Here is a 10,747-nt window from a genome sequence, read left to right as displayed (position 1 = left end):
TCACATTTTTCTCCATCAAACTTTATTTTCAATTGTTTATAAAAAGTGAAGCAAAGGATCTGTATAATATGAAGAAGCAGTATGCCACATAATTTTCTTTTTTTTCTAACGATGTGTGCTTCATAACACTTTCATTAGGCTTTGATAATCAAAAAATATCATGCAGAAGATACATTGGCTTGCATCTTTAAACCAAAACAGTTGATATTTGGCTGAGCACATTGAATTTAAAGTGCAGTATACATGTATTGCATGGTCTGCAAGAGAGTGAGAGTGGTTTTCATATCTTTTTAGTTTCTGTTTTAAATGTGATGTCCTCATGTGCTTGAATACATTACCTCTGTACAGGTAAAAACAATTCAAGTGTAAGAAGTAGATGTATATTCATCTCTGTATGGTTACCCCCTGCGGGTTAGGGGGAAGAATTTACACGATGCTCCCCAGCATGTCGTAAGAGGCGACTAACGGATTCTGTTTCTCCTTTTACCCTTGTTAAGTGTTTCTTGTATAGAATATAGTCAATGTTTGTAAAGATTTTAGTCAAGCAGTATGAAAGAAATGTTAAGTCCTTTGTACTGGAAACTTGCATTCTCCCAGTAAGGTCATATATTGTACTACGTTGCAAGCCCCTGGAGCAATTTTTACACCCCCGGTATAGGGGTGTGTATAGGATTCGGTCGATGTGTTTGTGTGTTTGTGTTCGCATATAGATCTCAAGAATGAACGGATCGATCGTCACCAAACTTGGTGAACAGGTTCTATACATTCCTGAGACGGTCCTTACAAAAATTGGGACCAGTCAAACACACGGTTAGGGAGTTATTGGTGGATTAAAATTATACAAGGACTTATAGAGGGACATATTAATGGTCAAAGGGAAATAACCATTCTCACTGCCACCAACTGAGAAGGTTATTTCCCTTTGACGGGGGTGTTTTTCCTACCTCGGAGGAATTTCTTGTTTTATTAGTGCTTTTGTGAACAAGAAACAATTAACAAGTGGCTCTATCCCATCTTCCCCCTTTCCCCGTCGCAATATAACCTTGAACGGTTGAAAGCGACGTTAAACACCAAATAAAGAAAGAAAAACACATCATATAAACCACACCGGCATTTATCACTTTCAAAATTTTACATTGGTAAAAATGCTCTGACATTCATACATGTACTTGTATTGATCTTGGAAACATGGTGTTTTTTTGGTGTGCTTCCACCCGGGAATAATTCTGCCGGGTTTTTATGATCTGTGAAAAAGTGAATACTCTTGCTTTTACTGAGTCAAACTTTCCCATGTGACTTTATAGATTAGTCACTAGCGAGGGGGGTCTGAAACATGTGGACAAGGAGCATGTGTTGAAAGCTCACATAACCAAAACTCAAGGGTATTTACTCTTTCACAACCCATACAAACCCGACAAGAGTTATTTCCGGAGTTCGTCTATTGAATGTTAAAATTATCAAAAAATGACTCCCTGCATGTATCCCAATTACAAGCGCCAGTGGAAGTGCTCTGTTCCTCCTATTCTTGTTCAAATGTATGCATAAGCCATAACCCTCACATGTTTTGCAAATCCTCCTCTCCTTTCTCGCGTGGGAGTGTTGGATTTAAAACAGAGTTTATCATCCTTAAAGATTATAATTATAATAGTAATATATTGATTGAATGACAGAATTATTCTGTGTTCTCTGTGCTTCACCCTAATACATGTACATCAGAAACACTATAAGAATTACAACACAACATCTAGAGTACAGATGTTATGCTAATGTTATCACATTGCTTCTTTTCTTTCTTCTACTTACTTTCCGCTGCTCCAGGTGGTAAATTCTGACAATTAGTAACTTAGTCTGTAGAAGATCCACTCAATAGTTATCTGTTCTAGATTTTAAGTGAAAATGCATACTTCCTGACTGTTTTAGTGTGGTTCATCATAAAACCGTCTTCCATTGTTTAAACATAGCTGAGAAGATTTACGTGTTTCATATGATCTGCGTTTGCTGTGTGGACTGATACGGATGTTGCTTCCGTTTGCATGTAAATTTACAGTAAAAGCTTGTGGTGAATATGGAGCTGTACGAAAATCTGAAGTACCGTATCTATGAATTTCAGAATTCATTTTACTGGATTGAGTATGTTGGTGAAAGCATTAAAGCTAATGAGTAATCAATCAATCAATCAATCAATGAGTCTTATATCGCGCATATTCCGTGGCTACAGTTCTAGGCGCTCTGCAGTGATGCCGTGTGAGATGAAATTTTATACGGCCAGTAGATTGCAGCCATTTCGGCGCATATTTACCTTTCACGGCCTATTATTCCAAGTCACACGGGTATAGGTAGACAATTATTAACTGTGCCTAAGCAATTTTGCCAGGAAAGACCCTTTTGTCAATCGTGGGATCTTTAACGTGCACACCCAATGTAGTGTACACGGGGGGAGGTTCGGACACCGAAGAGAGTCTGCACACAAAGTTGACTCTGTGAAATAAATTTCCGCCGAACCTGGGATCGAACTCACGCTGACAGCGGCCAACTGAATACAAATCCAGCGCGCTACCAACTGAGCTATATCCCCGCCAGTAACAGTAGAGCTCTCTGCCCATTTCCGGCATTTGTTAAAAAAGTTAAACTCAGGTACAGAAAACAGGAAGTTACACTCATATAAGGTTCAGAGGGAGTTAATGAGAAAATGGCAGTTTAAAGGTATTAAGAAAAGCACTCAAAGTCACAGTGTTGCTTTAAAGGACCAATTCTGTCTCGCAAATTGATTAGTTCCGTCCTTGAAGGTTACAGATGTGTATGATTTCAAAGTGACTATATACTCATTTACTGTGTGAGTAGCCTGGCAGTGCAGGTAGGGACATTTCGTTGTGCATGATGACAATGTTAAATCCATATGAAATACCAGGTTTAGAATGTAAGTAATTATTAACACAGGGTTCGTACAGGTCATGGAAAACCTGGAAAGTCATGGAATTTGATTTTTTAATTTTCCAGGCCTGGAAAGTCATGGAATTTCAATTCAAGCCATGGAAAGTCATGGAATTTAACAAAAATAAGAAAGAAAAAAAATTTAACTTTTAGCACGCCAGCGGCGATTTTCGTCGCCCAGCCATTCCCCCCCCCCCCCTTTGCCAGCCAGCAGCGATTTGCGTCACCAGCACAAGGCTTGTTCGTATGACCAACTTCTCGTTCGTATTTGCATACGAGAATAACGGTATTTTTAACGGCACTTGAGCCAAAGCGAGGCTCACTTCCTTCCGTTATCTTGTCGTGTCGTCTGCGCTGCATTTGAGTCGGTTTCGTCGAAGTTTTCTGCTTTTGTTTTTGCATCGATAAAGTACTTTAGCGCTTCGACAAGCAAGATGGAGGAGGAGGAGTTTGAAACTTTCTTTCGAGTTGTTTCTTGACAACAAAAAGTATGCGGAATTGGAACAAAATACCGAGGAAGATCTTCGCAATGAACTGTGTATCGCGGTGAAAAAAATGACAGTTCGTCAAGTCACAGTGACGGTTACGAAACGGAATTTACGAAAGTGCAGATGGATACAAACAGTGGCTGGTCCAGTTTAGTGAAATGACAGGACCAGCAAACATTACCGATAATCTGCCTGCGTAGCAAATGCTTGACTTGCTTGTCGAAGAGACACTGCGTAGAAACTGACTCAAATTCAGTGCAAAGCAAGCCAGTGTCAAAACTGGCAGTGACAAGACGTAAAAGGTTTGCGTGTTCGGAAATGGCGACCTGTGGATCTAGTCATGGAAAATGTTATTGAGGCTCATGGAAAAGTCATGGAATTTTGTTTCTAAAAACCAGTGGGGACCCTATTAACATGACTTATTTTCTTTGCTTCCTTTGAGATAGTATCGAAATAGCCAGCATATGACTGCAAAAGCCTGTTTTGTTTAAAGAGGCCGCTTGGACAGTACAGACTGCATACATGATACGAGTATCTTAAAAAAAAGTATCTTTTAAAAATAAAGCTATTAAATCAGTTGTTTCTGTTTTTCAGTATAATACTTTCAGTTCCATTACCAATGACGTCAGGGTTTGATGACCTGCTTCTTACATTCATACGATTCTTACACCTCATGGGTTTTTACATTTAATTAGATTGTGACATGTGCCATGATTTTTATTTGTTGTGTCTGAGGTTGATTAATTGTTTCTCAATTTAATTTCCTTTAGTCACCCCCCGCGGGTTAGGAGGAAGAATTTACCCGATGCTCCCCAGCATGTCGTAAGAGGCGACTAACGGATTCTGTTTCTCTTTTTACCCTTGTTAAGTGTTTCTTGTATAGAATACTAGATGAATACCGGGAAGAAGTCGAGCCAAATACCCGACTGCGCCGGGGACCCAGCCGGCGCACCACACGAAGGAAGGGAGATAAACGCGCAAAACACTGGAGAAGATAAGGAAGAGTAATACCCGGCTTTGCCGGGACAGTGACCTTCTAAAAATAGTATAACGGGAATATGGATTGAGCGTTGTCGACAGTGACCTTCTAAAAATAGAAACGGGAATATGGATTGACGCCACACGAAGGAAGGGAGATAAACGCAAAACACTGGAGAAGATAAGGAAGAGTTAGTGGGAATGGATCTGGGAAGATGAACAGAAAAACCAAAATCGGTTCAGCGCTGCGCGCTGAGAGCACGTGTTGAAATATCTCATCGACCAGGTTGTGTCCGGGGTGTACCTGAATATGGCCACCAAATTTGAAAGACCCATCGAGAACCTTGGGCGTGCATCGCGAACACACAGACACACACACACACACACACAGACACAAGTCGTATATATATATAGATAGTCATTTTTTGTGAAGATTTTAGTCAAGCAGTATGTAAGAAATGTTAAGTCCTTTGTACTGGAAACTTGCATTCTCCCAGTAAGGTAATATATTGTACTACATGTACGTTGCAAGCCCCTGGAGCAATTTTTGGATGCGTGCTTTTGTGAACAAGAAACAATTAACAAGTGGCTCTATCCCATCTTCCCCCTTTCCCCGTCGCGATATAACCTTCGTGGTTGAAAACGACGTTAAACACCAAATATAGAAAGAAAGAAAGCTCTCTCTCTCTCTCTCCTTTTTTTTTCTCTTGTTCTCTGTCTCTCGTTTTTTATTTTACATGTACTGTCTTTTTATTCCAAAATGGAGGATGGAAATCTTCATTTTTAGCTTTGATCTTAGTTTAGTTATTCTGTTTAAAATACTAATGACTAAGATTTTAAATATTACAGAATCAGATATGATGCATTTCTTGTAAATGTTATATTTCAAGCAAGTTATTGCACCAACCATAACAAATTAGATTCTTGATTCTGTTAACAAGCACACATTTATTTTTGTATGTTTTTGTTTCTGATGATTGTGTTTGTTTGTTTGTTTTTTTCTGCACAATGTGTTGTAAGGTAATACATTGTACTACGTTGCAAGCCACTGGAGCAAATTTTTGATTAGTGCTTTTGTGAACAAGAAACAATTGACAAGTGGCTCTATCCCATCTCCCCCCTTTCCCCGTCACGATATAACCTTCGTGGTTGAAAACGACGTTAAACACCAAATAAAGAAAGAAAGAAATGCACAATGTTTTAGTTGTTCTTTTTATTGTCATGTTAAGGGGTAAAAGTCTGAGAATGATGCCCCAAAGCATTTCTTAGGCCTCAGTGGTTATTTTTCATTCTTGTTTTTTCCGTGAAGAAAAACGCGATATTCATTCGATAATTTATATTATATTTCAATATTTCTTGATATGTGAAGGTGCTTTTGGTTGATTGGTAGAGTTTTGATGAAATTGCCATGGCGTTTGGTAATCACATGGTTATGTATGTTCAAACGAAGAGTGATGTGTGTGTATGCGTTTACCTGTCTGCTGAGTTATGTCACAGATATTTATAAAGGATAAGTGTGTGTGTGCGTGTGTGTGTGTGTGTGTGTGTGTGTGTGTGTGTGTGTGTGTGTGTGTGTGAAGCCCATCTGAAGTACTGCTTGCAGTTGTGTGAGTATGTTCAAAAAGTTGAATTTGTTATGTTTTGTCACACTACAGAGTAGTATAAATGCATGAAATAGTACATGTGTGGTTATGTGGGTTATTTATGTTCTGGTACATTGTTGTATTGCTCAATTTTTTTAATTTTTTTTTAGTTTCGTTTTTTCTCTCCAATTTCGTTTATGTTTGTCTACTAGTGGTTGAAAGCCTTGGGTAATAATCTGAAGTATTTGACTTTCAGAAAAATATAATTTATATTTGAAGTTATCCCCCGCGGGTTAGGGGGAGTCCCATATTGGTTGGGACGAGAAAGAATTTACCCGATGCTACCCAGCATGTCGTAAGAGGCGACTAACGGTTCTGTTTCTCCTTTTACCCTTGTTAAGTGTTTCTTGTATAGAATATAGTCAATGTTTGTAAAGATTTTAGTCAAGCAGTATGTAAGAAATGTTAAGTCCTTTGTACTGGAAACTTGCATTCTCCCAGTAAGGTCATATATTGTACTATGTTGCAAGCCCCTGGAGCAATTTTTTGATTAGTGCTTTTGTGAACAAGAAACAATTAACAAGTGGCTCTATCCCATCTCCCCCCTTTCCCCGTCGCGATATAACCTTGAATGGTTGAAAACGACGTTAAACACCAAATAAAGAAAGAAAGAAAGATATTTGAAGTTATTAAAGTATAAAATTACGTTTAAAGCTGAGATATGATTAAAATCCTGTATGTGCAGAAGAGAAACCTACTGCTTTGCCCCCTTAAAAAGGTGTTTATTCAAAATGTTTTGTTATGCAAAACATGTTCATGTATTACATATTTGCTGTACAGGTAGTGAAAACCACCTTTTCTGATTGCCTTTTGTATTGGTTTTATGTCATTCTTGCATATGTGTCTGTGTGTGATTGTGTGTTATTAATGGGGTTGAAAACTGTGAGAAAGGGCTTAGGCGCTTTATGGCTTTGTTTATCGTCTTGCTCTAATTTAATTTAATCATGGAATGAAAAATGTTGAAGAAAATTTTGTTTTGTTTTTTTCCTTGTTATAATCTTTGCAGAAATTGTACCTAAGGTGATGGACGCTGAATGTTGTGACGGGATCTGTGTTGTTTGATTTGATGTCTTTGTCTGAGGAAGTATACATTTGTCATGCCAAGGGAATTGTGACAATGCTGATAAAACTGTCCATGTTTCATGCTGCCTCATACTGTAAATAAAGAGAACGACAAATGAGAAGTTATCTTTGCAAAAGGAGAGGTTTGGGTTGCTAAGCAGAGAGAGAAAGAGAGAGCAAGATATATATATATATAAATAGAAATGTATAATGAGAGCCCTGCTAAAAATGCTAATGTGCACTCGATCGCTTGTACTTTTAAAGAAAAGTTAAATATAGAATGACGTCAAGAGCGAGAATGCATAGAAATTACGTCATGAGCAAGGGAGATCATCCTTTACTCGGTGTGTGTCTCCACTGCCTACATTCCGACGTGGAATTTTGAATATATATATATATACTAGATTTCTCTGTTGATACGTTCTCTCCTCAGGGGGTGTTAGCTTCTCTTTGAAATCTTGGTCCCGTCCGAGGAGGGTCTGATTTCCCCAATCCATGGGTGGGATTCTTCCAGTATATTCCAGAAATCCGGATTCGTAATGTCTGTGGTGAAGTTTTTTGGGTTAATTATACAAATCCAGTGGTGAAGTTTTTTTGCCTAATTATACAAATCCAGACCCCCCCCCCCCCCCCCCTTAAAATTCTTCAGGATTCGTGATTTTTCAGTCCCACCCATGGCTATCTGTGAAGGGACACTTTTTGAGTCACTTGAGAAAAAGTGACTCTATGTAATCGGTCAGTGTTAGTCTGTCCGGCCGGCCGTCCGGCCGGCCGTCCGTAGACACCACCTTAACGTTGGACTTTTCTCGGAAACTATCAAAGCGATCGGGCTCATATTTTGTTTAGTCGTGACCTCCAATGACCTCTACACTTTAACGATGGTTTCGTTGACCTTTGACCTTTTTCAAGGTCACAGGTCAGCGTCAAAGGAAAAATTAGACATTTTATATCTTTGACAAAGTTCATCGGATGTGATTGAAACTTTGTAGGATTATTCTTTACATCAAAGTATTTACATCTGTAGCCTTTTACGAACGTTATCAGAAAAACAAGGGAGATAACTAGCCTTTTCTGTTCGGCAACACACAACTTAACGTTGGGCTTTTCTCGGAAACTATAAAAGTGACCGGGCTCAAATTTTATGTGAACGTGACTCATTGTGTTGTGAATAGCAATTTCTTCCTGTCCATCTGATGCCTCATATAATATTCAGAACTGCGAAAGTGACTCGATCGAGCGTTTGCTCTTCTTGTTTCTCTCTCTCTCTCTTTTGCTCTGTGAAGAGATTTTAACAAATCTCAGAAGAGAGTCTCTGCTGACTTTCATTTGTTTCTTTCACAACTTCCATCTTTTATTAAATGCTCACCGTGAAGTTGCATTGCCTTCTTCTTCTTCTTTTCGATCGCCGATCACACTTGGAGTCCAGATCTTGAGATATAATTAGTGGTCCTCTGCAGCGCAGCCACTGGCCCGTACAGCTTGTTGTGCAGGGACTCCGGCAATGGCCAGATTTCCTCTCTCAGCACCTGGTGGTTCCTGCAGTCTCGTAGGATGTGGGCCGTGTCCTGCTCTGCTTCTCCACAAGAACACATGGGGGAGGGCACAACATGCAGCTTCCCGTGGAGATGCTGGTTAAGTCTGTTGTGTCCCGTTCTCAGGCGGAAGATGACCACCTGCTGTGGTCTGGATAGCAGGTGGTAGCTGCCCTGTGGCTGGGGCGTCCTGTGCAGAGACTTAGAGGGCTGTCACACATGCGACTGAGTCGCGCGATTTACCCTGTCAAACAGCCGACTCAGTCACGTAGAAAACAGCTACGACAAGTCTGCGACTCAGTCTCATGCGATTCCCTCGCAGCTTTGAGGTTTGAACATGTTCTTTAGTCCTGCGATCCAGTCGTCGGTCAATCGCAGGGACAGAGCCAATCAGAACGCGTTGCTGCGGCCTTGACGCCGTGACGTAAAATAATGGCGGACAGTGGCGTACAGCGTCTCTTCGTCGATTCAAAACTTTTTGGAAGAACAGTTTTTTACTCAGATATAAAGGATACGTTTTAGGCGTGTACAGCGGTCGGAAAACATTAATTGCAGCTGTCTGGGAACTTTATTTCTTGCAAAGGCGTAATGCTGAAAGGAATTTTTCAGAAAGGTAGAGCGACGTTCGAACATTTAGCCGCTAAGCCGCAAAGCGCGTTTGCCGTGTTCACTATGACACGTCACTTCCGCCCCGCTCGCGTGGAGTTATCGTTCGCCAGTCGTTCGTCTATCGTTCATCGTGTGACGGGTCAATGGCCTACGATGTGATGTGCGATCGGCCACAGACTGAATCGCAAGACTGAATCGCAACGACTGAGTCACCTGTATGACAGCCCTCTTAATGATGGTCTTCATCTCTGTCAGGCTCACAGGGTTGTTCTCTTGCTCATCTTCTGCACCCAGCTTTGCCATCCTGTCCGCCTCTTCGTTTCCTTGTACACCACAGTGGGAGGGGATCCATTGCAGTACTGTCCTCAGGCTCTTGATGTTGTGTAGAGCGTGTTCCAGCTGAGGCAGTTTGCTACTGGTCATTGCTTGTAGTACTGACAGAGCGTCAGTCAGGAAGACCACCTGGTTGTCATGGTTGACTCTGTCGTTGATGGTGTATGCTGCATGGATCAGTGCTTGTACCTCAGCTCTGTAGTTTGTACAGTGGAGGCCTGTTGGTATAGCCTCTGCTTGCCTCTCTCCACTGGGGTACTGGACATACACCCCTGCTCCTCCATTTTTGACGGCCTCTGTGGCTGACCCATCAGTATACACCCGTATCCATGCTTCTTGGGGGTACCTTTCTTCAAGCATGGCAAGAGTCAGGGCTTTTTTCGTCGCATTGCTCTGCTCGTCCTTTGTTGTGAGGTAGGGGACACTGGTCTGTATGTCCAGATTTCCTTGTCTGTCTTCCCAGGGAGGGGCGTCAAGGGAGAAAGATGGTGGCTCCACTAGCTCTGGCATCTCTGTCTGATGTTTCTTCTGCAAAGCCCTTGCCTCCAGAGCGAAGCTCGATCTTTTCAGCCTGCCTAAGGACATCTTCTTGAGTCTGTCACTCATTTAGATGGTCATGAGTGCACTGGTACTTGGTGGCTTGTACCATTGTTTTGCAGTCTCGCCTTTTGCTCAGTGGAGGAATGCCAGTCACCTGTTCCATCTTCTGTATGGGTGTTGATTTCATTGCGCCCGTGATGATTCTCAGCGCTTGGTTCTGTACTTTGTCTAGGGCCTGCTGGTGTGTCTTGACTGCTGTTGCCCAAGAGCTTGATCCATACTCGAGGTGCGGTCGTACAGTTCCCTGGTAGACTGTTTTCAGGATCTTCTCGTTTGCACCCCAGTGTGATCCTGCCAGCTTCCGCATGATGTTTAGTTTTCTCCTGGCCTTTCCCTCTGCATTCATGATGTGTTGTTTCCAGGTCATGCGCTTGTCATAGGTGACCCCCAGGTATGTTTGCTGGTCTTCAAATTTCAGGGGTGTGTCCCCCAGGTGTCGCTTTGGCAGAAAGTGTGAAGAGAGTGGCAGTGGTCTTCTCCCTGTTGATGGTCACACACCAGTCTTCCGCCCACGCTGCAACCTTTCCTAGGGCAAGTTGCATCCTGTAGGTTGCTGTGGTTGCATACTCTT

This window comes from Littorina saxatilis, linkage group LG17 (genome assembly GCF_037325665.1).
Source record: "Littorina saxatilis isolate snail1 linkage group LG17, US_GU_Lsax_2.0, whole genome shotgun sequence".
NCBI classification, from domain to species: Eukaryota; Metazoa; Mollusca; class Gastropoda; order Littorinimorpha; family Littorinidae; genus Littorina; species Littorina saxatilis.
The sequence above is the reverse complement of the archived record's forward strand: the minus strand, read 5'-3'. Positions refer to the sequence as shown.